Source organism: Balearica regulorum, chromosome 4 (genome assembly GCF_011004875.1).
Source record: "Balearica regulorum gibbericeps isolate bBalReg1 chromosome 4, bBalReg1.pri, whole genome shotgun sequence".
Classification (NCBI taxonomy): Eukaryota; Metazoa; Chordata; class Aves; order Gruiformes; family Gruidae; genus Balearica; species Balearica regulorum.
Window position 1 is genome coordinate 78173746 of NC_046187.1, and position 25367 is coordinate 78199112.

Sequence of the window (25367 nt, forward strand, 5' to 3'; positions counted from 1 at the left end):
TCCTACATTACCTCCCTTCAATCATCCCTTGAGCAAGATGACGAATAATATATCTTTCCTCTTTAGAAACATCTCTATATTTCTAATCATCTTTGTTAATCTTCCTTGAACCTCCTTTGTTCTTCTTAATATACAAATAGGACTACACTTCAAATTCAAAAATTAATTTATACAGGTGTAACAAGGCATTTACCACCTTGTTGACTCTTCCTTCACCAATAATTCCTAGTACTCCATTTGCCTTTTGAGGCCACCGGCCTGATGTTTTCATAGAAGTATCTACAATGACTCCAAGTCTTCCCCCTTTCTCTCTGCTACCCCACCCTGAGTGACAAGAGCTAATGTAGAGTTTGGGACTGCGAATTGAGTCATCTTCTCTTTAATCACAAGTTGCAACTCAACAAGACTGAATTTATCGCCACTGAATTGCATCCAATTCCTTTCTGTGAAGCCTCTCCGCGCGATGCCATCCTGACTGTTCTAAACAATGCTGTACTAGCTGCACACTTCATTACTTTATTACTTACACCTTTTCTAAATCGTTAATATATACATACATGTTTAGCCTGGGAGTCAGACCTGCTAGGAGTTCCACTTATTCCTTAGGCCTCTCTCTAAAGCCGAGTCGTATTTGGCACCTTCCTCTCCTCTAGTACCAATGTCAAATCAGGCAAGAGGTAAAAAAATCACAGTTAGTACTTCAACAATTTCACAGTTAGGCTTGTTTTAGATATTTCCATGCTCATGGCTTACCTCGGTGTATTATTGTTCAGTACAATACAATCTCTTCTACTGACATTTCAGCTTGAGACACTTTCATCAGTTTATCCACTTTAAAGAGTAGCTCTGGCATGGGAACCTCCCCGAGCTCCTACACACGCAGTATTAGAAATTAGTTTAAACATACTCAGGACTTCTTTTATACCATAAGTCATTTACTACCTCTGAGACATTTCCTTCTTCCGGTATATTTGAAACCAACTTGCCCTCAGCAACACGCTACTCATCTCTTGTTACGGCTTTACATTCAATTTACCTTTCAGTTATCTATTTTCTTCATTAGCATCTGGCTTCAACTTTTTAAAGAATGTCCTTTTATTTACGGGACACTTTTTCTTTGCTATGGAATCATGTGGGCGTGTGTTCATTAAGACTGTTTCTTGGGAGTTTTCTGTTTGCACTTAGCTGCATGTCTCAGTATATTTAAAATTTCTCCATAATGCTTGTAAACATGTTAACCAATTGACTGTTCTTGTAACTAACAACTGATTATTTTTTTTTTATATTTTTTTTTGTACGAAAATTGAGTGATGGGGGGCACTTTTCATCCCTTTTAATGAATTTTGACAACTGTCCAGTAGCAATATCTTGAACAAAGTCTGGTCCCTAAGAATGATCAGATAAATTGTTCTCTCTCTTCTTGCTGGTTTCTTAACTAGTTGCTCCAAGAACTAATCATTTTAGTGTCAAACACCTCAAGATGATGTCCAGTGTATATAGAAATAATGAGGTCATTTCCAGAGGCTCCAATTGTGTTTTCCTATCACAGACATTTCCACCAAAGTGGTTGGGAGTCCAACAAAATAGGTCTAACACTGACAATAGTTCTGTACTCTAAAATTCCCCTTTTGGCACTGAATTTCATTCCAGAGTTTCTATGGCAAATTTTTGTTCAATAACTCCCTTACCTGATTTGACTCACATGTTTCTTTTTTAAGTGCATGGCAAGACTGAGCCTATTATCCTTTATAATTTCCACCATGGCATTACAGAGTTCATTGTAAACTTTAAGCCCTATTGACAAGAGCAGAAGTTGTTTTCTGGGTGAGGAAACAGGCTAATACTCAGACAAGTAAATACATACTGTTTTGTTATTGATCCACGGATCAATAGAAAACAAAGCCAAAGAGGACCATTAGATCATCTAGTGTGATACCTAGTATAACTCACATGATTGTATTTCATCCAAATATGCTACGTAAAGAAGAATTCAGTTGAGTTAAATATTTCAAATCCTCTCTGCCTTGGAACTAGATGATCTTTGAGGTCCCTTCCAACCCAAACCATTCTATGATTCTATGATTATCCTTCCAAACAAACAAAGCACACCACAGTAAGAAAATAAAAAAGGCATAGGCAACTGCAATGGCAGAGAACTAATTAGTAGAGAGAGGTAAAAGTGATGCTAGCAAAAGGGTGACAGAGAAAGGCAAAAGCAAACAAATAAAGCAAGCATAGAAAGTTTCCCTGCCCACTTAAGCTGGGAGAAGATTCAATCACGTTTCCATCTCTAGAAGTTGCCCCTGTTAATGATTTGGGAGACACATCACAGAGGTCAGGTTCAAAAGGTACATTATTACTAGCAGACCCAATCAAAGTGTTTTAAGCCTTTAGTTAAAAAAAGCAGGTTTCTGGCAGTAAAGTGTAAACTTAAAAAACCCCAACAAATAAACAAAACCAAAACCCAACAAAACCTTATGAGTAAACTTAAAATGTGTGAATATTAAGATACTGTACATGACTCCATCCCACAAGTTGGCAGTCCAGCTACCTATCCCCAGGAACCCGTCCTGACTCACCAGTCCTCCTGTAGCCATCACCCGTAGTCATTCATTTCACAAATTCCCACCAAAGACGGAGACCTCGTGGGTTTCAGCCTAATCCTCCAGGACAAACACAACAGAACAACCAAACCCATGGGAATATATGGAAAGGTTTTACAGCGTTCTAAACACATCATCGCTTTTAGTCATTGAACAAAACCCAAGGTGTTACAGATCGGTAGAAAAGCTGAATACATCCCATCCCTCTTGGAGGTTCACTAATTCCCTTTGGTGCTCCGAGAGTCTGGAAGCACTGAGGAAAGGCAGGAGCCTTGTCCAGCTACTGATACAAGCACCTTACCACCATCTTGTACAGCAGAAGAGGACCAAGAAGAGAGGAAATGGGTCAGAGATCCCTTTTATCATTCTCTTCCTCTGCCAAATCAATGATTAGCTTCTTTCAGACAATAACAGAGGATTTTGTTGCCAAGGTGACCTCATTTCTGAGAACCCAGATCTCTTCCAGGGTGATTACATTTCCATGCTATAGCCCTGAAGGAAAAAAAAGTCTTCGATGCTTGTATTTATTTTAATCTCTGCACTGATCTATAATTTTTAAAGGAGAAATTAGTTAACACATTAAAAAATTGAGTTAGTGGCCCATTAAAGACACACAGAGTCTCAATGTCCCACTACATGTACAACAGAATCTTAACATCCCACTACATTTACAACGGACAGGTAGATTTTTCCAAACTTGTACAGTACAGAGAGGAGACTGCGAGCAACAGATCAGTCACATCCTCCTGAATGTCACTTACTTTCACCTCGGTGAAGGCAGAGAACAAAGGAACAATTCCGCTGCTTTCCCAAATCTCAATTTCCCCACTGAATAACGTAATCATTATGCCTTAAACATTCACCTGAAGTGCCTGTCTTAGAAGACTGGATAACAATTATTGTCTTAAAGTAGTGTGAAAGGTATTGTAAACATGTTGAGATCCATACAAGAAAACTTGTGTGTGTTTTTTTTTGTTTATTTTTTTTCTCCACAAAACCCAGGGAAGAAAAGAAGTGAACAGAGAATTTGTGATTTCTCTTACTCCATTGAATATGGGTTTAAAAGATTCTTCCACAAACTAGAGCATAATATTCATTTCATTATGCTGAGCATTTAAAAGTTTTTAAAACGACAATTGTTTATTTTTCTTTTTTTTTGATAAAAATTAAGAACACGACCCATACAGAAAAAGAAAATAAAAGAACTAAAGATGTAAACAAACAAGCAGATTGTGCTGTAAACAATCCCCTGCCCACAAACTTTCTACTTTCTCGTATTCTACAGAAAAGTGAAAAGTACTTTCAACCCCCCCCAAAAAGGGCCAGGATCCTGGTTAGCACGGTGAACTGTAAGTAGGGAGGCTGGCGTTCAGATCCTCTCCAAGCAAAGGACAGAACTAACTTTTCCCCCTCCTGGCCACATGTTCAAGTAGTGAAGAAGCAGAGAGGAGCACTGAAGCGGCATTACTAAACATCAGTCACATCATCGCCCTCACAAAAAAAAGGAAAATGAAAGGAATAGCGAAGCATAGGAACCTCTGCCTGGAGCCTGGACTGGCAAAAAAATGTCTTTTGGACTGAAAACAGAATTTCTGAAAACAGAATGAGAAAGTTCTTATTCCTGACCGTTATTTGAAAATCAAATGTTCTATTCAACATCACGGCTCCAGTCAAATCTTATCAGTGTGGCCTGTTACACAGGACAAAAGCAGGCACAACCTCATTATTGCTATTATACATCTCTGAATGTATCTTAAAAAGTGTTAATTCTTCTCATCCTCGCATGGAACACGCAGACCTCTCAATCTCCAACAAATGATCAACAACTAAAGAATGGTTCAGGATTTTTCTGTTCCCAAGTGAACCTCTACAGTATTAATATTTAAATGATTAATTACTTATAGTATCTCCTTTACTAATTAAATACATACTATTAGTAAAGAAGTATGCAAACCCTAACATCATGATTTAAAGTTATTGTGGCTTTTCTATGAAGTTAAAATCAGTGACAGTCTAACAACATTCTGATTCCACAGTAAATGATCATTAAATTAGTTCCAGTAAATTCATTAAAATAATCAAACATTAATTGGTTTCTTAACTAAAATTACACTCATACCCAATGCCACCTAAGTCCACTTTTATTTCAAATATCTGAGTTCTTTAGAAAACACCTTGGGAAAAACAAATAGGATATTATTGGATAGAGCTCTTTAAAAGCCCACTAATTTTAAACTGGAAATCTTTTTTGCCGGGGACAGAACACTCCTTTCAATTGTTTTTCTTTACATGTTCTTAACTTTGGGGAGTCAGTTATTTTTTTTTAAATATTTTTAATCTTTTTTAAAAGGCTTGCATCACAAAAAATGAATAGGTAAAGAAAAGCCTATATTCTCATAAATCACATTTTAAAAGCCTGCTTCCTATAGAAGGCAGTTTCATTTTCATAGTTTGAACATAGTTTATGTGACAATCAATGTGGTTTAATTACGTTAGCTAAAAACACAACTCACAAGGGATTGTCACAGAATTCAAAGAACATTAGTGAAAAACAAGCAATGGAAACTTATTTTAAAGGTGAGTTCTTGGCTTAAAAATTAGCATGGCCAAAGACAATCCAATGCAAATCATTGTTTCAACAGATTTGCTAAACAAAAAAAGACACCCTGCGAAAACTGAAACTTTCACACAGAATCTCAATTTATTCTCTAAAATAAAGATGGCCCTCTTTAATCCAGGTTGGTAAATCCAGGTTGGTAAAGTGATTCAAGAGTTTCAAGTTAGAAAACATCAAAAGGCTTATTTTTTCTTCTTTTTTATGATACATATATTATTCTGAAATATACTTTGCTTGTAGCATTCAGGGCTCACACAAAGACCCAATGCACACTTCTTATGCACTGCATTTATTTCACAAAGCTGTAAGACATTGGTTACAGCCAGTGCAGTAAAGACCTTTTTTATTTTTATTTTTATTTTAAATTTTTAATTTGAGAAAAAAAAAGATACTAGCACTATGACTCTTCTTCATTACATTAATCAGCAAAAGTGAAGCAAAAGTATCCAACATTTGCTTTTAGCTTAAAAATTGGCAGAGGCATATAGGGAATCAACCGTGACTTAAGTGTACCTTCGTACCATCCTTCTGCAAGAAATCAGTATCCATTTTTAATCAATATCGTACTTCTGTGCTACTTCATCAGTTGACGGGAATATCAGTTCTACCACACTCTGCAGAATGCCAGAAATACAAACTGCCGTCAGCTGGAAACGTATGGGAGCTCTGAATGTCAAATGGGCTGTTGCTGTGCCCAAACTCCCTTAACTGTCATAGCATCATAAAATAATTCAGTCTGGAGGGGAATTCAGAGGTCACCCAGTCCAACCTCCTACTCCATGCAGGATCAGCTATGAGCCCAAACCAGGTTGCTCAGAGATTATCCAGTCTGGTCTCGAAAAGCTCTGTAGATGGAGACCGAACAACCTCTCTGGGCAACCTGTTCCAATGCTTGACTGTGCTCTTGGAGGAAATCTCCTCATCCGTGGAAGTGTTCAAGGACAGGCTGGATGGGGCTTTGGGCAACCTGGGCTAGTGGAGGGTGTCCCTGCCCATGGCAGGGGGGTTGGAACTAGATGGGCTTTGAAGTCCCTTCCAACCCAAACCAGTCTGTGATTCTATGAAAACTGATACTCTTGTTAAACGTCAAATCACTTCACAAACCAAGGAAGAAGATACAAAGTGAAGCTTGCTGGGGAGTTTGCCATATTTCCTTAGAGTTCCCCTGTTAGAAGTTATAGGTGCTAGCTAGCAACTCAGTAAGAAACCCAGCAACTGGAAGATCAACTCTTCCAATAGATGTAGACTTCCTTGGGGACTGTCCTGCTTCCTCTACTTCAATTTCATTAGTTAAGTCCAAGAAGCTTTTAGCTACAAAGTTCCTTTCATCAGGCCAACAAAGCGTGCAGTGTTTATGGGCTGGTAAACCTGCACATATGTCCCTTAGCCACCTTGGTACAATAACAATAATAATGAAAAACAGATACTGATTCCACATACACCCCCCCCCATAATGCCCTCTATACACAGAAGAGTATTTTAAAAGTACTCATTGAAAATGTTTTTAGGTTTTAAAAAGGATAGGAAAAAAATCAGGTTTTCCCAATAGTCATGACCCACTTCTGCCCCATTACTTATTTAAGAAAATAAATATACTAGGATAGGAAGAAATATTATTTCTAGAACCTGGAGGAAAATTGAAAATATTTATAGGTCCCCCAAAATCATAAAATTTCAGATATGAGGAAAAAAAAATTAAGACTGTTATAAAGCAAAATCTGATCAGTTTATAAGTTATCTCAACTATACTTTTTACCATCCCCCTCAGAGAAGTGTGATCACAGGTGCCAGACACACTTTAATATCATAAAGTGACAGGCGAAGGTTGCATTTCATATCCCAGTGTCAGGCTCCTTCTGCTCCTTTTCAGCTGAGGTCTTCCCGCATTATGTTCCAGGTAGATCTTGTCAGTTATATGTCAGGAAATTTGGAAAGGAGACAGGGAAATGAAAACGACTCTACTAAGAGTAATACAGACATCAAGATCGAGATGAAAATGGTAAGAATTGTTCTGAATTCTTAATAACTCTTTCAAAAGGTCATTTAGCAACTCTGAGTTTAGGTACTTCTTCCACAAAGGAGAACTGAATGAACTAAAAAAGACAAATTTTAGTACTGTTTTCCCAAAACTTACTAAAATATACCCTTTTGCATCATGTGCTATATATGGCGCAAAGTGCATACAGTATATAATTTTTTTTACAATAACGCATCACAAAATGAAAAATCTACCTTCTTGCCTCTCTCTTAATAAAGGTTTGCAATCCACAGAAAGCTACACCAAAAAAAATGCTGAGAACATGAACTGAAGACTTGGGCACTATAACCATCCATCTATGTGTTGTGAAACCCAATCCTCTAGTAGTCCAGTAGTACTCTTTTTGCATTAGGCTACGATGACCCCACAAAGGATGCAAGTTTCTCCCTTCTTTGGATTCACAAAATCCAGTTATAGCAACCCTTAGGAGAATGCCATGAATTAGATGAGCCATAATAAATACATTTGCCTTTGGTATCCAGCAAAACAATAAAAGTAAAATTTGCACCTCAACTGCTGATTTGGATGTCCAGAATCAAACAATAAAGTTCTTTCATCTGGTATTCAAATAAAAGGTCAATAAGGAAGCCAAGGGGTTCTCCTCCCCATGTTGGTGACCTGGAAGATCAGGCTGTTAGCTAAGGGTAAATACTGTGTTTAAAGAAGACTGATGAGGAATCCAAGCGAAGACAGTCATTTTTATTTTCTTCAAGAAAACAATTAAACAAACCAAGAAATATCTCTAAGTCAAGGATCTTGTTGCCATTACTGGGAGATTTACTTCAGACTGGCAATGTTGGGGCATTGTATAACGCACATTAACGCAGGAGCTCATTTCCCTCTTGTACCATAGAGCTGTCATAAAAGCCTGTGCAAGCACCAAAAAATAGGTACTTATGCCTCTTGTTTTCAGAGGCTTCATCGAGTACCTCTGTCTCGGCCTACTCCATGTCTCGGCCCACTCCATGTGCAGGCTCTGAATGTGCTAACACACACACACAACACACATATATATATATGTCAGAATGTATGTTAATGTCAAGCTGCTGCCTTTAGTTTGAGCTTTTGAAAAGTTATAATACTTCTTTCACAACTCCCAATTATCTGTATTTTCCATGGTCATGACAGTTACTGTGGAGAAATAGCACTCCCTGACAAGAGCGGAAGCTCTTTGGTTTAGGAGGAAGGCTGTAAACTAAATTCAGGTGGTTTGGGGTTATTTTTTGTTGGTTTGGGGTTTTTTTGGGTTTGTTGGGGGTTTTTTTTTGGTGAGGTGGTTTGTTTTTTTTTTTAATTTGGTTTTAAGTTCATTATCTAAAAAAAAAAAAAAAGACAAGATGACAAGACAATGAAAAAAATGACATTCCTCTCAAAAGGCCTCATTGCTAACCAACTCTACAAGTGATGTAAATCTTTCATGCCTTTTACAAAAATTTTCTTGTGCCAAATTTCCAGCCCTCACTAATGTTAATTAACTTTTCTCTCCAATTAAAATAGATCTGTTATTTTTCTTTATATTTCCCCATCCTTTTTCAAGCTATCCTTGTCCTATTCTCATTATTGGGCCTCTTAAGCAAGCACAGGGATCTGAAAATACAACCCTACTATCTGTTCATACAGTAACAGGTTGTTAAAGACACTACCAAATGCTAAAATAGAAATTGGAAAAAGTAAAGATAATATATGGAAGGACAACATGTGAATTATGAATGCTTTAAGAGCCAAATTGCTCTCAGTATCCTGACAGTTGTGCAGGCAGTAATATTTCAACCCTATGACTGCAAATATATAGACTGTATATTTATTTCTAGGGCTTATTTTTTTTTAAACAAACTATCACTCAGTGACTGAAATCAACAGGATGAATTTCTTATCGAAAGTGATTCTTGATGTTGTTTAAATGTTAACACTTCAAGGTCCTGAAAATTCCAGTTATGCTGTACTTGTGTAAGCATGAAAGCACGGCCAATTTATATTTTCCCACCAAAGGGCTGGAGGTTTTTGTGTGTGTCTGTCACCACGAATGTGAAGATATTTAAGAAACATTGTGAGATATTTTGTAGAATATAAATTTCACAATAGTGTGGTTGGAGATGCATTTCTTTTAGGAACTTCTTGTTGAGAATCGAAGAAAAATTACCTGATTGTTAGCTGATATACAGGAAGTATTGGTGGATGAAAAGCTCAACACGACCCGGCAACGTGCACTTGCAGAAACCGTGTCCTGGGCTGCATCCCCAGCAGCGTGACCAGCAGGTCGAGGGAGGGGATTCTGCCCCTCTGCTCCGCTCTGGTGAGACCCCACCTGGAGTACCGTGTCCAGCTCTGGGGTCCCCAGGACAAGAAGAACATGGAGCTGTTGGAGCGAGTCCAGAGGAGGTCACAGAGATGATCGGAGGGCTGGAGCACCTCTGCTATGGAGACAGGCTGAGAGAGTTGGGCTTGTTCAGCCTGGAGAAGAGAAGGCTTCGGGGAGACCTTAGAGCCCCTTCCAGTCCCTACAGGGGCTCCAGGAAAGCTGGAGAGGGACTGGTGACAAGGGCAGGGAGTGACAGGCCAAGGGGAATGGCCTGAAGCTGCAGGAGGGGAGATGGAGATGAGATGGGAGGCAGAAATCCTTCCCTGTGAGGGTGCTGAGGCCCTGGCCCAGGTTGCCCAGAGAAGCTGCGGCTGCCCCTGGCTCCCTGGCAGTGTTCAAGGCCAGGTTGGATGGGGCTTTGGGCAACCTGGGCTAGTGGAGGGTGTCCCTGCCCATGGCAGGGGGGTGGAACTGGATGGGCTGTGAGGTCCCTTCCCATCCAAAGCATTCTGTGATTCTATGATTCCATTGCTATAACAAATACCTACTTTTTGTTTATACCTTGTTGTAATTGAACATTATAAAACTAGAAAACTCTGTTGTATTCTGTTCTTTGTGGACATCACTTCTTTATTACTGAAGATAGATTTAATTTCATTTCCATCAGCTGGTGTTGCACTTCAGTTATTATAGTTCCAATGGGTGTAATGAAATGTCACTGCACTGCAATACTAGAGTCAGAAACAACATTATAAAATCAATATGATGGTTAGGCTATTCTTGGCATTCATAATACTTATGGTTTATTTTATAAAAATAGTGAGTGCTAACTGTATTAAGGTTTCTTCCCCTTATATCCTCTGGTTTTCAATTTCTTATGGTATTGAAAAACTTCAACTGTTCAACAGAAATTCTCCACATTTGGCTAACCTAGTGTTAGTTCCTTTCAGAAAATCTCACAGGTATTGCCTTTCTGAATACGCAAGACAAAAGATGCAGAAAACAGCAAATTTAACTCAATTTAACCCCTATACTATGTATTGCTGAAAGCTCCTTCCCTTTCTTTCATCAGATTCTTATCTGGGTTCAGTGACGACAATCAGCCAGGGACTAAACCAGTGCTTGAGTGGTCAGGAAAATGATCCAGCCTACCCAAGGCTCCATCTGAAATCAAACCTTAATGTGTCCTTCAGCCAGCTCCCCGTGCCTTGTTTCTGCCGAAAGCTGGAAATTTGGATTAGCTCAGCTCTGCTGCTGGTCACACAGGACAGTCAGAAACGCGTTCATGGCTTGCAAGGGATGATGCGTGGCTCAAGCACTGCAGCTGGGCACCGAAAAGGTTACCATTTACACATGGATAGCGGAACTGTTTTGCACCTTAACTTCCCAAATATTCAAATTATTCAGATTTGCCTGAAAAAATATCAAGAGTAAATTTGAGGAAGATGATGTACATAATTCAAGTCACACACTCATTATCCAATGTCATCATCAATACTCCTTAATGTATATGTATTTGTTACCTTCATTAATATGGATTTTAGAGACATTTATTTCATTGAAGAGCTGGGGAGAATTGGTTATACTTTTCCAGACATATCAGTTAACAAGAAGAATACTGATGGTAAACTGACTTCAGGCTGAAATAAAACAAACTAATATAATCTCTGGCTCTGTGCATGTGTCAGGGACAACTACAAAAACATGACACAACTCGATACTGGAATGCAAACGCAACCCAGACAGCTCCTGCCGCCTGACCTGAACACTAGGCGCAGGTTTTTAGTCTGATTGTTTCTCTCTGTTAATTCTCAACTACCCAGATTAACATTGTGTCTACTGTATGTTAAAGATGTTGCCATGACAAAAAGATTGGAGTGTCTCATCATGAATTTGGATGGAAAAGGTAGAGGCCATGTTTTGACGTAACAGACATGAACAGGAGAGAAATCTCCTATTTTAATTGCCATGTTTTCCTCCTCCTTGTTTTCTTAGATTGACCCTGCAACGAGCGTAGAATTATAATCAAAGCATTCCTCCTTTCTTCCCCTGACCAAAATTAAAAAATGACACCACGCAGTGAGAAATTGTTTTAAAGACTGCAGTACTGAGGGTCTTCTAAATCTATTTTAGCAGGTTTTGAACAGATTCTCCTCCTTTAACGCAGTGAGTGAGATGATAATGCTGCACTTCACCCAGTCGCTCTGGTCTCCCTTAGATCAGAGCGTGCAGATCACTACCCAAACACCTGTATGCATTGGCTAAATGTTAATGTATTCTGTCAAAACCAGATTACCTTCCACACTAAATTATTCAATGTCATTATCTGTATCGGCCATCTGCAAGCCTAATGCCCTTGTGTTCTAAAATTCTGAGCACCTGCTGTATTATTTTTGGTTTACATTCCTGCATAAATCCGTTAAACTCAATATGTTACAGCAAATTCACAAAATCAAATGCAATCTGCTGGCCTATAAAACACCAGTTACTGAAAATCGAAGGATTTAATATAGTAACAATTCAAGAAGTCAGTAAGCAGTCTTTGTGCGCTGAAGGTCGAACCACATGCTAAGTAACAAGTTAGATAATCCACGCTGTAAAACAAGGTATGTATTTGCTATACATAGCGTGGCCTTGAACCCGTTCGTGTATTTCATATCTAATAAAAATCTGAACAGTTGGTCTGATTGGATTTTAAGTGATGCAAATTTGGAAATCAAATAGGCAGACTCCCTTTAGACTTGGTCTATTTAAACTATAATTGTAAAGAACTGCAGATTACATTTACAGTGCTGCTGAATTCCCAAGAGATTCAGTAAGAATTTTACAGAAGGAAAAGTATTTATGATTTTAAATTTGTTATTAACAAAAATGTACACAGCACATGACGCTGTATCATTTTGTTACTACAATTTTGCTTACATGGCAGTAAAAGTGTAACCAATCTTCAGTGAATGGAATGCTTTTTAGTTTTCATTTAATTACATGGTTTGACAAAACCCAGTTATATTATTGTCATTCAGTTACTCTGGCAACACTAAGTAAAGAGAAAAAAATACCACTTACATTTCCCAAACTCCAAATTAAGGTATGATTTGGAAACCAGATTCACATTCTCAATTAGAAAGTAGAAATTTCATCTTCACAAAGAAATTTTAAAAGCAACAGTGGACTTGAATATCATTTTCTACCTAACAGCATTCAGTGAGAGACTTAATTTATCTTTGGTTAAGAGAGAGAGAAGCTAAAACCATGAGATACACAGCCCGATACGTTGTGAAATGTGAACTCATATAAACATGAGCTCAAAGCAGGATGAAAAAAACACCACCTCTTCTTTTTCACTGTGATTATAGTATGTCCATCAGATAACCCATGTCCTAGCTCTTGTAGACAGGAGATTTATGAACATTGGAAAATCACAACAGTGTTAAGATTTTCTTGCCCTTTCACATCTAAAATTCATTTATTTTTCTCATGTTTTGACACTGCTTTTATTCCTTCTCTCTGGAGAAAGTTAGCTTGTGCACCATAAATTGCTGGAGGCTAAGATAATAAATTTTGCAAAGAAGAATCACAATCACAGTATGTTTGCCAGGTTCCTATACTCTTCTTTAGTCATCCCCCGTGACCATTATCAGAGATAAGATACTAGGCCAGATAAAGCTTTATTCTCAGCCATTTTATGTTCTTATTCCCCCAAATGTTGTCACCTTCTTTGAAGATAAGAGCAATTTTCAGTGCTAAGAACCTATATACAATTATCTAACATCATCGCAACAAACTCCCATATGATATGAGCAAACCATCACAGGAAGTTATTCACAGTAACAGAGGCTAACAATTTGCTACATCACAATTTCATTCAAATGTGGGATGGCTGAAAGGACCATGGGTGCTCATTTGCACAATATGTTTGAAACACACTTTCGAAACCATATTGCTGACGTTGTCCTTCATCAACTGCCCTGCATATCTTTGGGCCTGTTCTCTACGTAGATTTTTAAGTCATTTCCAAACTTGCCTTTTGTATGATTTAGTCAATGGTAAGAGAAAAGCATCCCCAGCAAATAGTCCAGGTCACCTGGAGTATGTTTTGAGAGTGACAGTCTCTTTCATCCGACTTGGAGGAATCCACAATGACCTGGTTCCTCAGACGCCTGAAAAAGGTTTCTGGAGCGATATGAGACCAGGCCCAAATGAACAACCGTTCCTCATCCTAATCACCTGAAACATCTTAAAACCATAAAGAGAGGCAAAAATTCTTTAAGAAAACGCATATTAAAAAGCAAATATTATTCTTGCACTGTCACCCGTGCAGAATCATTCTTCTTTTGCATTTTACACATAAGTAGTTTCATACGTACTCAGAAATGAGGCAATAAGAATGGGTTTGTTTATTTATCTATTGAAACAAAATCCAATATAGATAAAGACAGTTGGAATAACTTTCTAGCCCAAACGGTGTCCAGGGAGGATAGCATCTAAAGACTCTGATCACTACAAACCAACCAAAATACTAGAAATTGATATAAACCTGTAAGAACTACAGTCACCTTAGCCATTTAAAGGCAAAATACTTTGTTTTACAGTTCTACAAAAAGTTGTCCCTCTAGCTCCTGTTTGTAAAAACGGAAGAGAAAGAGAGAAAGAGAGAAAAGAAAAAGAAGAGCAATTTGCCTAAAAGTCTAAATCACGCTAATGCAGTTAGACTACTGTGGGGTTAGCCATCTGGCTTCGTGGCTCATTAGTAGAGAAATGACCCCTACGCATAAAACACAGTTGGGTCATTCCAAGCTAATGAGCCTTCAAGTTTTATTGTTTGGTACATACAAATGGTTGGATGTAGATCTACTTTGTAAGTCTAGTCTTACACGCTTGCAATCAGGCATACCTTTTATTTATTCATTCATTTATTTATTTATTTATTTTGAAAGAAGAGAAGAAAATTGCTTGAGGAGAGAAATAAAATTTATATTCATCAAACGTGTGGGCAGATTTCTTTAAACAAAGTTCCTTAATAGCTTCTAACAAAAAAAAACACAACAACAACAACAAAAAAAAACAACCAAAAAACCCACCACAACCCAAACCAAACAACCCCCCCAAACAGAAAAAAAAAAAGAAAGAAAAGAAAAAAGAAAGAAAAAAGCCTCTGTATTTCTGCTTCAAAATGTATTTCACTAGTTAAAGCATGATATGACATTGCAAATCATTAACTTCTTTATTCTTTGGTTTTTTAAACATCTGATTTCATAACTCTAATTTAAATCCACACTGACAAAATGCTTACAATTGAACATTTGGATTATTAATTAACCACTGAGAACACATCAGGACAAACCAGCTCCCGTTAAACCCAACCCCCAAATTTAACAATGTATATAATTAAGTTTTAAATCTTGAGAGTTAGCCTTACTGCCTTTCCTGGGGATATCTATATACTGAAAGTCAGGCATTTTATACTCCCGACTGAATCCTTTACGCATTTGTGTACCAATGAATGACTTTCCACTGACATCCATGGGATTTGGGTCTATGGTCCTCATCCTGTATGCAGAAATCAGAAGCACTGCATGAGGCATAAGGGTTTGTGCTCACCTACCCCGTCAGAAGATGACATAATTTTGTAACAAACTAATGGAGTTATGACTGACATCAACAACAAAAAATTCCTCCTCCCACTATCTTGCTCTTTTTTTTTTTTTTTCTCTTTTCCTTCTTTCCTTATTTATGTAGGAATTTATTTAAAAAAAAAAAAAAGAAATACTCTTTTTGGATACTCACAGCTACTATGGAGTCTTATGACACAGACCCTTGGTTTTACTTATGTAATAAATTACTCACATTAAAGTTTGCATTACAATGCCTTTAGTCACTAAATATATTGTTCAGTTTTAAATGATAAAAAATGTGTTTAAAGATAAAATAATGGAATAAGAAATGAGTTCAAGTGCTTGAATTTTGTAACTTTTTAAAAATTTTAATCATTTGAATGTGCCTATATGGAAGACAAAAGGAAGTTAAAAGGTCATGCATCTGATAAAAATAGAATTCCACTGAGCTAAACCATCATAAGGTAGTTCATAGAGAAAAGAAATGCACAGGCAAGTGTCCTGGCCATTTCACATCACAGCAGCTTCTGTTCTGCTCTCTACGAACCAACCCCCACCTTTCAACTGCCTCAGGAAATTCCCCGCGTGACTGGTCCCACCCGCTTGGGAAAACTCAGTTTTGGACTTTTTGTTTCTTCGTTTTCTTTCCCTTCAAATTGTTATCATAACATATAACTAATGATTATTTGGGTTTTTTTCCAGTTTCTTAGGGTTATGGTGCTCCAGATCATGCGATTATGTTACTATGTGTTTCTGTGCCTACGTTAGATACCATCGTTCGTCTCACCTATCAGTCAATCTCTTTTACTCTACCACGACATCTCTTTTCAACAAGAGATTGTACGGTGTTTAATACAATAGCTTTAAGAGAATCAAAGGTTTCATTACGTTAATACGTCTCTGGTTAATTCTACCTTATCTACTTATTCAGCTTACCCTTAAAACCCCATTAATATCTAATTTATCTGATCCCAGGATTCAAATACTATCTGGCAATGCATTTGACAGCCTTATAGTAACTACGTTACTACACATAATGCCCCAAGGTATTTTAGATCATGTCAGATAGAGCTCAGTCATTGTCCACTTAAAGCCACACGATTATACTTTGGGGATCTCTGATTTTACACTGAAATGTATAAATTTCATCGCAATGTTAATGCAATTATAATGCATCCATCTCGGTTGTCACTCTCCTAGTGTTGTTTTGCTTTTCTTTTTAAATAATTGCTGAACAAATGAAATAATTCATCGAGGTAGCAGTTAAGTAATCTGACAACCACATAAAAACCCTACGTAAGTATTGTGAAGATGTATGGTCAGTATGTTACCCTAAACTTAATCGCAGCTTACCTCATAAAGCAGATAAGCTTAAAACTATTATAGATAAATGAATTTCACAAAATATTTCATTTCATTCTGTCGAAACGCATGCAAAAATATTTTAAAACAGTTGCAACATCTATTAAAAGGAAGGGTTCTGATAAAGTTTTCATATGCTACTGAATGTTATGAAAACTGGATCGATATTTAAAATTCCAAACCAAAACGAAAAATACTTATTCCTCTAGCTCAGTCACCTTAAAAGAAATGAAACAGTACTCTCTCACTCCTACTGGTTCACTAAGGAAGTTTCAGGGAACTGATTACGGTAGAGATGCTTTTTCTGTCTTTCATTTCTCAAGTAAAAATATAAAAATAAATGGCTCCCTGTGTCTGGCTAACACACAGTTATGGAAAAAATGTCAAGTTACTGTGGCACAAGACACGATGCCCTTCCACTTCTACTGTATTGTGGAAGTCGTACGATAACTTCCCAGGTCAAATATCAAATCCCACTAAACATCGATATATCTCATTTCACATTCTCATACAGTCGGCTGTTGTAGAAAGCAACTTGTAAATTAGCTTGGAATATAATGCGTATGTTCTGTGCTCTGCATCATACACGTGCGTCTGAAATAATTTCAGAAAGGCAGGAGAGGCTCTTGCCCCTTGCCTGCCAAATTCCTTATTGAAATGAAAACATCAATGCCTTTCAAAAATACAAGTAGAATTTAAGACCTCATCTCTATTTGATAGTTCATGCACTTAATATTAATTTGATTAAAATATATACATTTTCCCCAAATCTTTTGAATCTTTTTTTTTTTTTTTCCTAAAGATCCCATAACTACTAACAAGGTAACCTCTTAATTTTCTGTATTAGTACATTTTCTTTGATTGCAGCTATACCACATCAGCACGCAGATCTTTAGTGATGCACAAAACATTTCTGGTGTGCAAGTGTGCCCTCTCCTGGACATCTAATACAATCATTTCAGATGAGAAGTCTCTAAATTACATTGAATTCTCCCCTCCCTAACTTGCAGTGCCTTGTTCTCATTTGTAAAAACACTCCTTGTGTAAACAAAACCCAAATAACGCAAACCAATGCAGGATACATAAAGCGCGGGTTTACACACACTTCTGCCATTTTCTGCTTTTGTAGTTTTGGTTGCTAATCAAAGTGTAAATACAGCAACGGCACTGCTCATATGAAAGGAGTTCTGACTTTTGCCTGTGGTAAAGTGTATCCTTGACTATCAAAATAATGATCTAATGTACTAAATGGGACAAATTTCACTTCGCATTCTCTATCCTTCCCCTAATTCGACGTGACTTCCTACCAGCTTTTAATGAATCATAGAATCACAGAAGGGTTTGGGTGGGAAGGGACCTTTAAATGTCATCTAGCCCAACCCCCTGCCATGGGCAGGGACACCTTCAACTAGACCAGGTTGCTCACAGCCCCGTCCAACCTGACCTTGAATGTTTCCAGGGATGGGGCATCTACCACCTCTCTGGGCAACCTGCTCCAGTGCCTCACCACTCTCATAGTGATAAATTTCTTCCTTATATCTAGTCTGAATCTCCCCTCTTTTAGTTTAAAAAAAAATTACCCCTTGTCCTATTGCAACATCCCTGCTAAAACTTTTGCCTCCACCTTTCTTCTAAGCCCCCTTTAAGTATTGACAGGCTGCAATAAGGTGTCCCCGGAGCCCTCCCTTCTCCAGGCTGTACTCATAGCAGAGGTGTTCCATCCCTCTGGTCAGAATGAAGACAGACTACTACAAAGTGCTCAAAGCTGATTTAATCAGGGACAGTGTCTACCCGCAGACCTGCTTCTCTGAGGGAGACCGACTCGAAATGGTTCTCTTGTGGTACTCCCTTTATACCCAACTCAAACCCGACCTGTGGTCATATGTGGTCTCCTCCCATTGGCCAAAGACCTCAGCTTCATCAGCTGCCAAGCAAAATGACCACTGCCCTGTGGGCATAATTCAAACTGTGGTGGGAAGGTGCGTGTGCCACAAATGTCTATCGTGATGTTAATACAGTTGGCTACATCAGATTTTGACAACGCTCACGAGGAGTTATTTGGATTTATTTCCTAAATTAGGGCAAACGTACAATTAAGAATACGTTGCATGGAGCCCAAGCCTCTTTACAGCTACTCCCTCCTCTGCTCACCTGCAGAACAATAATATCTCAGAGAATAAGCGTGCATCACCAATATACTCTTTGTGTTTCCATTGCTGCCTTCAGGTTTTCCACATGATTACCAGAATTTGGACACGTTATGCATACAAAAAGAAAAAAACCCCAACCTTAAGTGACAGAAAATGTTATGTAGCCTCCAGGAGACACAGATTTTGATGTGAGTTTCTGAAAGCTCACTAATTTCAGTAGGTCCATGCTTATTTTATTTCAATGCATTTCCAAAAAAACTCTATAAGCATTGGGAATATTTTTCTTCGCATCCCAAAAAAAAAAATAATAATGCGCAACACTGTTAGTCTGGACTGTACAAATATTGAAAGTAGGATCCATACACCAAAAGCAGATATACATGGAGCTAATAATCATATTGCTGTTGGTATAGTATAAAATGTATTAAAAACCTCTCACGTACTGATATTGACTTGCAGACATGGAAAAACAACAAATTAATGACCCATAAATGCTAAGTTCAGTACAAAGAAAAATTATAGAAGTTATGAATCACACTATATGCATGAGATTGTTAAAGGACTTTTCTACAGGTGAACAAATCGCTTTAACAACATTCTTTCCAGATAGCCTAAGTCTTGCAAACATTAAGAAAGACAATGATTTCCTGCCTATTAAAAGCACTGATGCAGAACTCAATACTTGTGTAAGAATACACTTTAGAAAAAAACAAAACTAATTAATGTAAAATAACACGAGTTAAAACATGAAAATCACTAGAAGAAACTTCAATACTTTTTTTTTTTTTCCTAAAAAACCCCTATTTTTTGTCTGAATACACTGAGTTTAAAATGAGCCCATACTCTGATAAGGTATCAGAAGTATAGCCAGACATTTTGTATGCACACATACGTACATGAGGTAGAACAGAGAGGAATAATAAATACATTTGTCAAAAAAGGAAACTTTTCTGGAGGCAAAGTATTGATGAACTTGGGCTCGACTTAATAAATCATTTATTCCAAACTATGGCATGTAGGAAATTAATATCACATTTTATAGGAAAGAAGTTTGGGTTGTTGGTCAGAAACAAACAAAAAAAATCATCAACATGAAATCCCACGTAACTTCCCCATGACTGTTGTGCCCACTTCATTCTGCATCGTGTCATTCCTCTAATAGGCAAACAAAAACCAACCAACCAACCAAAAAATCATTATTTGCCTATTTATAGCAAAAAATCAGTACAAGTGCTAAGGAGATTCAGGTAGTCTTTAAGGAGGAAGAAATCAAATTGAAAATCATCGCTCTTTGAAGAGACAAACATGCATACCCTCCACCCGTCAAACACTACAGTTATACAAATACTGCAGTATTATTACAGATTTTTATTTTTATTTTATGTGTAAATATCAAGGCACTTAAACTTTAATGAATTAAGTCTAACATGACCTCAAATTTTAATGTTGGAGTAACGGAAGCCCAGAAAGACTGTTATATGAACATACAAAAACAGTGATAAAGGGAAAATAACTTTACTTCCAGGCCTGTGACTTAACAATTAGTCATTCCTTCCTACTAAGATAAATAGCAAAGAAAGGAAGAAATGTAATTTATAGAATTCTCCTCCATATTTAAATTGTTTATGAGACTGAAACATTTGAATTTACATGTGGAAAAAACCAGTTTCCTGATTAGGCATAGAGTACTTTTAAAGGCAAAGACAGGGAAAAAGTGGAAAATCCAGAGAAAACAAGATCTGATAGAAATCTAGAATATATTAGAATTACAAATGATTAAAAAAGATGATACAAGACACCAAGAAAATAATTATTCTTTAATATAATTCTTAGAAGTTGAATTAGCTAATGCTAGATTAATTTTTATTTTCTTTTGTGAACTGACAAGGATGTCAAGAGGCAGGTGGAAAATACAATACCTCTGGCTGAACTGCAGTTTGGAAGTTGTCAGCCCTCATGACCCCAAGGAACTGAAACTGTTAATATAATAAACTTGGGTAAAAAATTTAAACTTGTGACTAAATCCCACCAAAACTTAACAGAGTTTTAATTTAAAATGTGCATAGGATGTAGTGGGACCTGAGAAGTAAAACCAGATGAAGATCATTAAAAACCACCACCAACACCACCACCACAGTGTTGAAGACAATTGTTTATGGCTTAATTGCAAATCCAGTCATTCTATATTTTAAATTTTCCCAAAACTATTTATTATCATTATAAAGAAAGTTATATTTATTAGTATATACACATATCATTATTTTCTAAAAATATATTGTTTTCAATCGTTCTTATAAACTGCTTCATAGCAGTGGAAAATAAATGCATAAGAATTATCTTTAATATTTCTTGAAAAGCTAGACATTATATATGTAAATATAAAATGGCAATTTGAATACACTGCAGTGGAACCTAGAGAAGATAACAGAAAGAACTTTGATATTGCACATTTGTGATCAAAACTGTGTGTCAATTCTATTGACATCTTTCAAGAATCTAGTTCCATCTCCAATTTCCTTGTATTTAATTACTCACAGGTCTCCTAAATATTTTATGAGCCTACCCATATTGGCATATACCTACATAGAATTTTAAAAAAATACAACCCTTTCATATTTGTCAGTATCAGATGAGATTTGGAATATTATTTATTTTTTTCTTTTCAATTCACAGAATTTTGAGAAGGGAAGTGGGAGTTGCCTTTCCCATTTCTATGTTAGTGACCAATACAAAAAAACCATCATCAACCTTCCCACCCCCCAAAAAAATTTGCTTTTGGAAAGATGTTTCAGAGAAAAAATAAAAAAGTGAGAATGGCTTTGAAAAGGTAAACCGTTCTGTCTCTTGAACCAGCTCTGTGTGTAACTTAGATTGAAAATCATTTATATATGTGTGTTTGTACATATATATAAGGCTTTTGTCACGTAGTTTAACCCTCTTCTCCAAAACTTGTCAGATGTACTTCTATCACTCCTCTTACCTACTCTTTAAAAACATCTGGTGACAGAGATTACATAATCTTCCTGGGCAATATATTCACGGAATATTACCTGAATTAGAAGAGGTATTTTAGAATGCCACAAAATATAGAATCATAGAATCATTTAGATTGGAAAAGACCTTTAAGATAAGATACAGTACTTTTAAAAGCTCAATTCCTATGAACAGAGCATACACCGTCTGAAAAATCATACTGATCCCTGGCTTGCTTTCTGTTTGGTTTTCTACTAATTTCCAATAAGAAAAGAAGTTGTGGGATATAAAATACAGAAAAATCTGGAAAAAAAAAAAATAATTATCAGCAGCAGCTTAGAACCGAATGGTTTGGACAGTCCCAATCACCGTATCCAAAGTAACACCGACAGAACACTAAGTGGCATAGACAGGATAAACATGGAAGTAGCAAGATGGAGCTCCTTGATATCTTATCAGATCTACGTGAGATGGTCTGCTCTGCAAAACATTACTCAGAAACTACGCCGAGACATTAAGGTCTATAGAGTTTTGTACTCACATAAATGGAATAAAATACATGCCGCCCCTGCACCCTTCGTTTCCTATGATTTGGCAAGTTAAGTTGGAAAGCCTGTTAGCCTCATGACCCACCATCTACTGAGATGTCTGGAAAGGAAAAAGCGTCGGACAAGTCTACACGCATTAGTCTGCTGCAATGTTTGCAACTCTGAGGAAGTTCACCTTCACTCTTCAGTTATGGAAACACTAAATTCATGGTTTCAAATAATGTGCATGTCGGGATTTAAACAGATCCTTAAAAGCGAGTTCACTTAATAATGAAATAACAATAAACTGATAATAAGATAATTCAGTGAGGCACTGGAACATAACATGATTTAGATCTTTTTTTCCAACCCTTCAGGTCAATCAATGGGCTTCATTAATTATATAGAGCCATAAAAGGAAGTGAGAAAATAAGTCCTCACACACAGGCACTTGGTTGGATTTACAGGCAGTCCTGAAAATTTCCACGCTAATTTGGAAGGAAATATCTTGTCAGAAACATCACTCAACCAAATACAGTAATTCAGCCTTACATTCCAAAAACCCTCATGTGATTTATTTACATTTTAACAAGAAATACAAACCTTTTTTCATGACGCATCATGATCTGTCTTTAAAGACAAAGAGCATAAAGGAGGCACCTATAAAATGTTCTCCAGGGGACACCACCAGGGAAAAGCTATCAGTACTGTCGTTCAGAAACAGCTTTTCCTCCCACAAATATTAATTCAGGAAATTTAAAAATCTACTCATCCAAACATATAAAACACCATAGGGCTGTGGAAATTTGCAACCACCAGAACCTGAAGTAAAGACAAATTTTTAGCATATTTGTCATTTCCAAGTCATAAAGTCCCACTTTCTCACAGAGTTCTTCTATTTGTTTCTGATGGAGAACATCAGCGTGGTTCTCTGTATCTGCTAGGAAAAACAAAACAAACACCGAACAGGGACCTGCAAACCCAGAAAATACAGGAATGAACAAATAAATCAAAACTCACTTGTGCCATTGTAAACGGCGCAGCATTTCTGTAAAACTATCAAAAAATACTGGGCGTCCCCTGCAAGGCCCTGATGTTATCAACGAAAAAGAAGAGTCAGAAGGTTCCGTAAAAGATGGCTTAAATTAGATTGTAGGTAGCATACTTAGACAGTTATTTATGTACAGTCACGAGAAGTCGAGGCACTGAGGAAGGACGCACAAATGCAAAGAAACCTGAATTGACTGTGAAGTAATGCCGTGACACATCATAAAACATTTGCCCGTTTGGGAACACATCCTATTCCTCCAGTAAGAACTACTGTGTTTCTACTTATTTCTTCCAAGTTAAGAAAGACAAAATTGCTCATATAGCCTCTAAAAGAGCAAAATGAAGAGTAAAGTAGCTTATATCCAGCTAGAAATAGAGTAGAAAGCTTCAAACAAGCCATTGTCCTCTAACAATTATTCAGAAAGCTAGGAACTCAACAATGGTACCGATGGAAAAATTGTCCTCCTGAGCCGGTCATGCCTAAATCAGGCGATCCTGATGACCCAGCAGTCAATCTCTTGTCACTCATCCTTGATTACTCATCTCAGGACAGCTACGGACATTTCTCTGTCTCATAAGTCTAATTTCCTGCTCATTGTCACCCAGATTAACCTCATGCAAGTCAGCACCAGAACTGAAACATACACCAGAATTATTACTTCTCTCTCAAATATGAATTCAGATGGAGCTGCTATATATGGAAGCTGACAGTATCTTGAGAGTTTATAGATTTTCGTTTGCTATCATGTTTTTCATTCTCCAATCAAACACAACAACTTCAGCTGTCCGTTAAGGACATTTCATTTTCATGTACTGCAGCACTATAATTTTACTTTGAGCGATTCAAATTTTGCACTGATCTATTTGTGAAGAAAAACTGCCCGCAGATTTGTGTTTTCTCGTTCGTTCTTCTTATATTTTGCATTTTCAAGATATGACATTTTCTTCTCTGTAGGAAATGGGAATTAGAGCCTATAGCATCTCGGTTACAGTGAACAGACATCAGGAATGAGTAGTAGCTTTAGAGAATGAGATTACAAAGAGCAGACACTGAGCAATGCTATTCCTATGGTAATATCAGTAAAATATCAACAAAAAAAACCCCCAAAAGCCTACCCTGCAGTTCTCTGGCCCTCAACTCTATACATTAAATCATCAGTAGTAATACAAGGACTTGAGAAAGGACTGTTCATTCCACTTGGATACACAGAAATATTCTCTGTCCCCAAACCCAATTACAATGAAAAGAAACCTCAGGCTCTTCCGAAATGTTGGCAGTGGCTGGTGGCAGGAGCACTGGCTGAGAGGAAACGGAAGGCATGAGAATGAAGGTTGGCTTAATAATCCAAAAGTATTAAGAAGGTAACCTTGCATTTGAACCAGATAGGAAATACCTTTTCAAATGGTGACTTGAATTATCGCCAAGCCAGTGTTCAAGTGATTACAGAGTTCTTTAACAGTCATGGCTTACCCACTTGTCAACTGGTTTCCAAATTTCTCTTTAATACACCCCAATAATCGAAAATTTAATTTTATTTTGCTTGGCACAGAAATCAATTATGTCAGAGGAATTTCAAAGCATCCATTTTTAAGTATATTTTTCTAAAGATATCATTTTCTTCCTTTCTTGTCTTAATCAGACATCGGCACAGCAGTACCCTGATGCTTGCTAGAAAGGTTGCCCAGCGTTGGGTTATATGAGTTTGGCAGTGTGTTTCTAATCCTAGAGTCTGAGTTTAAGAGCTGGAACTCCCACATTTCTAAGATTTTTTTTTTTTTCCCCTGACAGCCTGCAATACAAATCATGAAGGATCCAGGAGAGTAAACCAGCAGGAAACTAGACCACAATCAGAACTAACCATCCATTAAATAATTTTTTCATTTAGACAAATGGAAAACAATTGCATTAAGAGCTTCTGTGGAGCTGTATTTAGTTCTTCTCTGTAGGACAGAAGTCTAGAAATGTAATTTTATTTTGAAAAAAATTATGAGATTTATCACATATACATAACAATCTGTAAAAAAGCCCTATCAATTTTCTGTGAGGGACTGGAAAAAAAAGTCATATGACCTAGCAGACTGAGAGTTCTCCTGTCCCAGCTTCCCAGAAATAAAAGATTGTAAAGTTCAGCT

General features: G+C 37.2%; 1 protein-coding gene across 3 annotated transcripts in view; it reads right to left on the reverse strand.

Moving 5' to 3' along the window:
• Positions 1-25367, reverse strand: part of CTNNA2 (catenin alpha 2) — a 535735-nt gene that overhangs the window by 321178 nt on the left and 189190 nt on the right. The window lies entirely within an intron of this gene.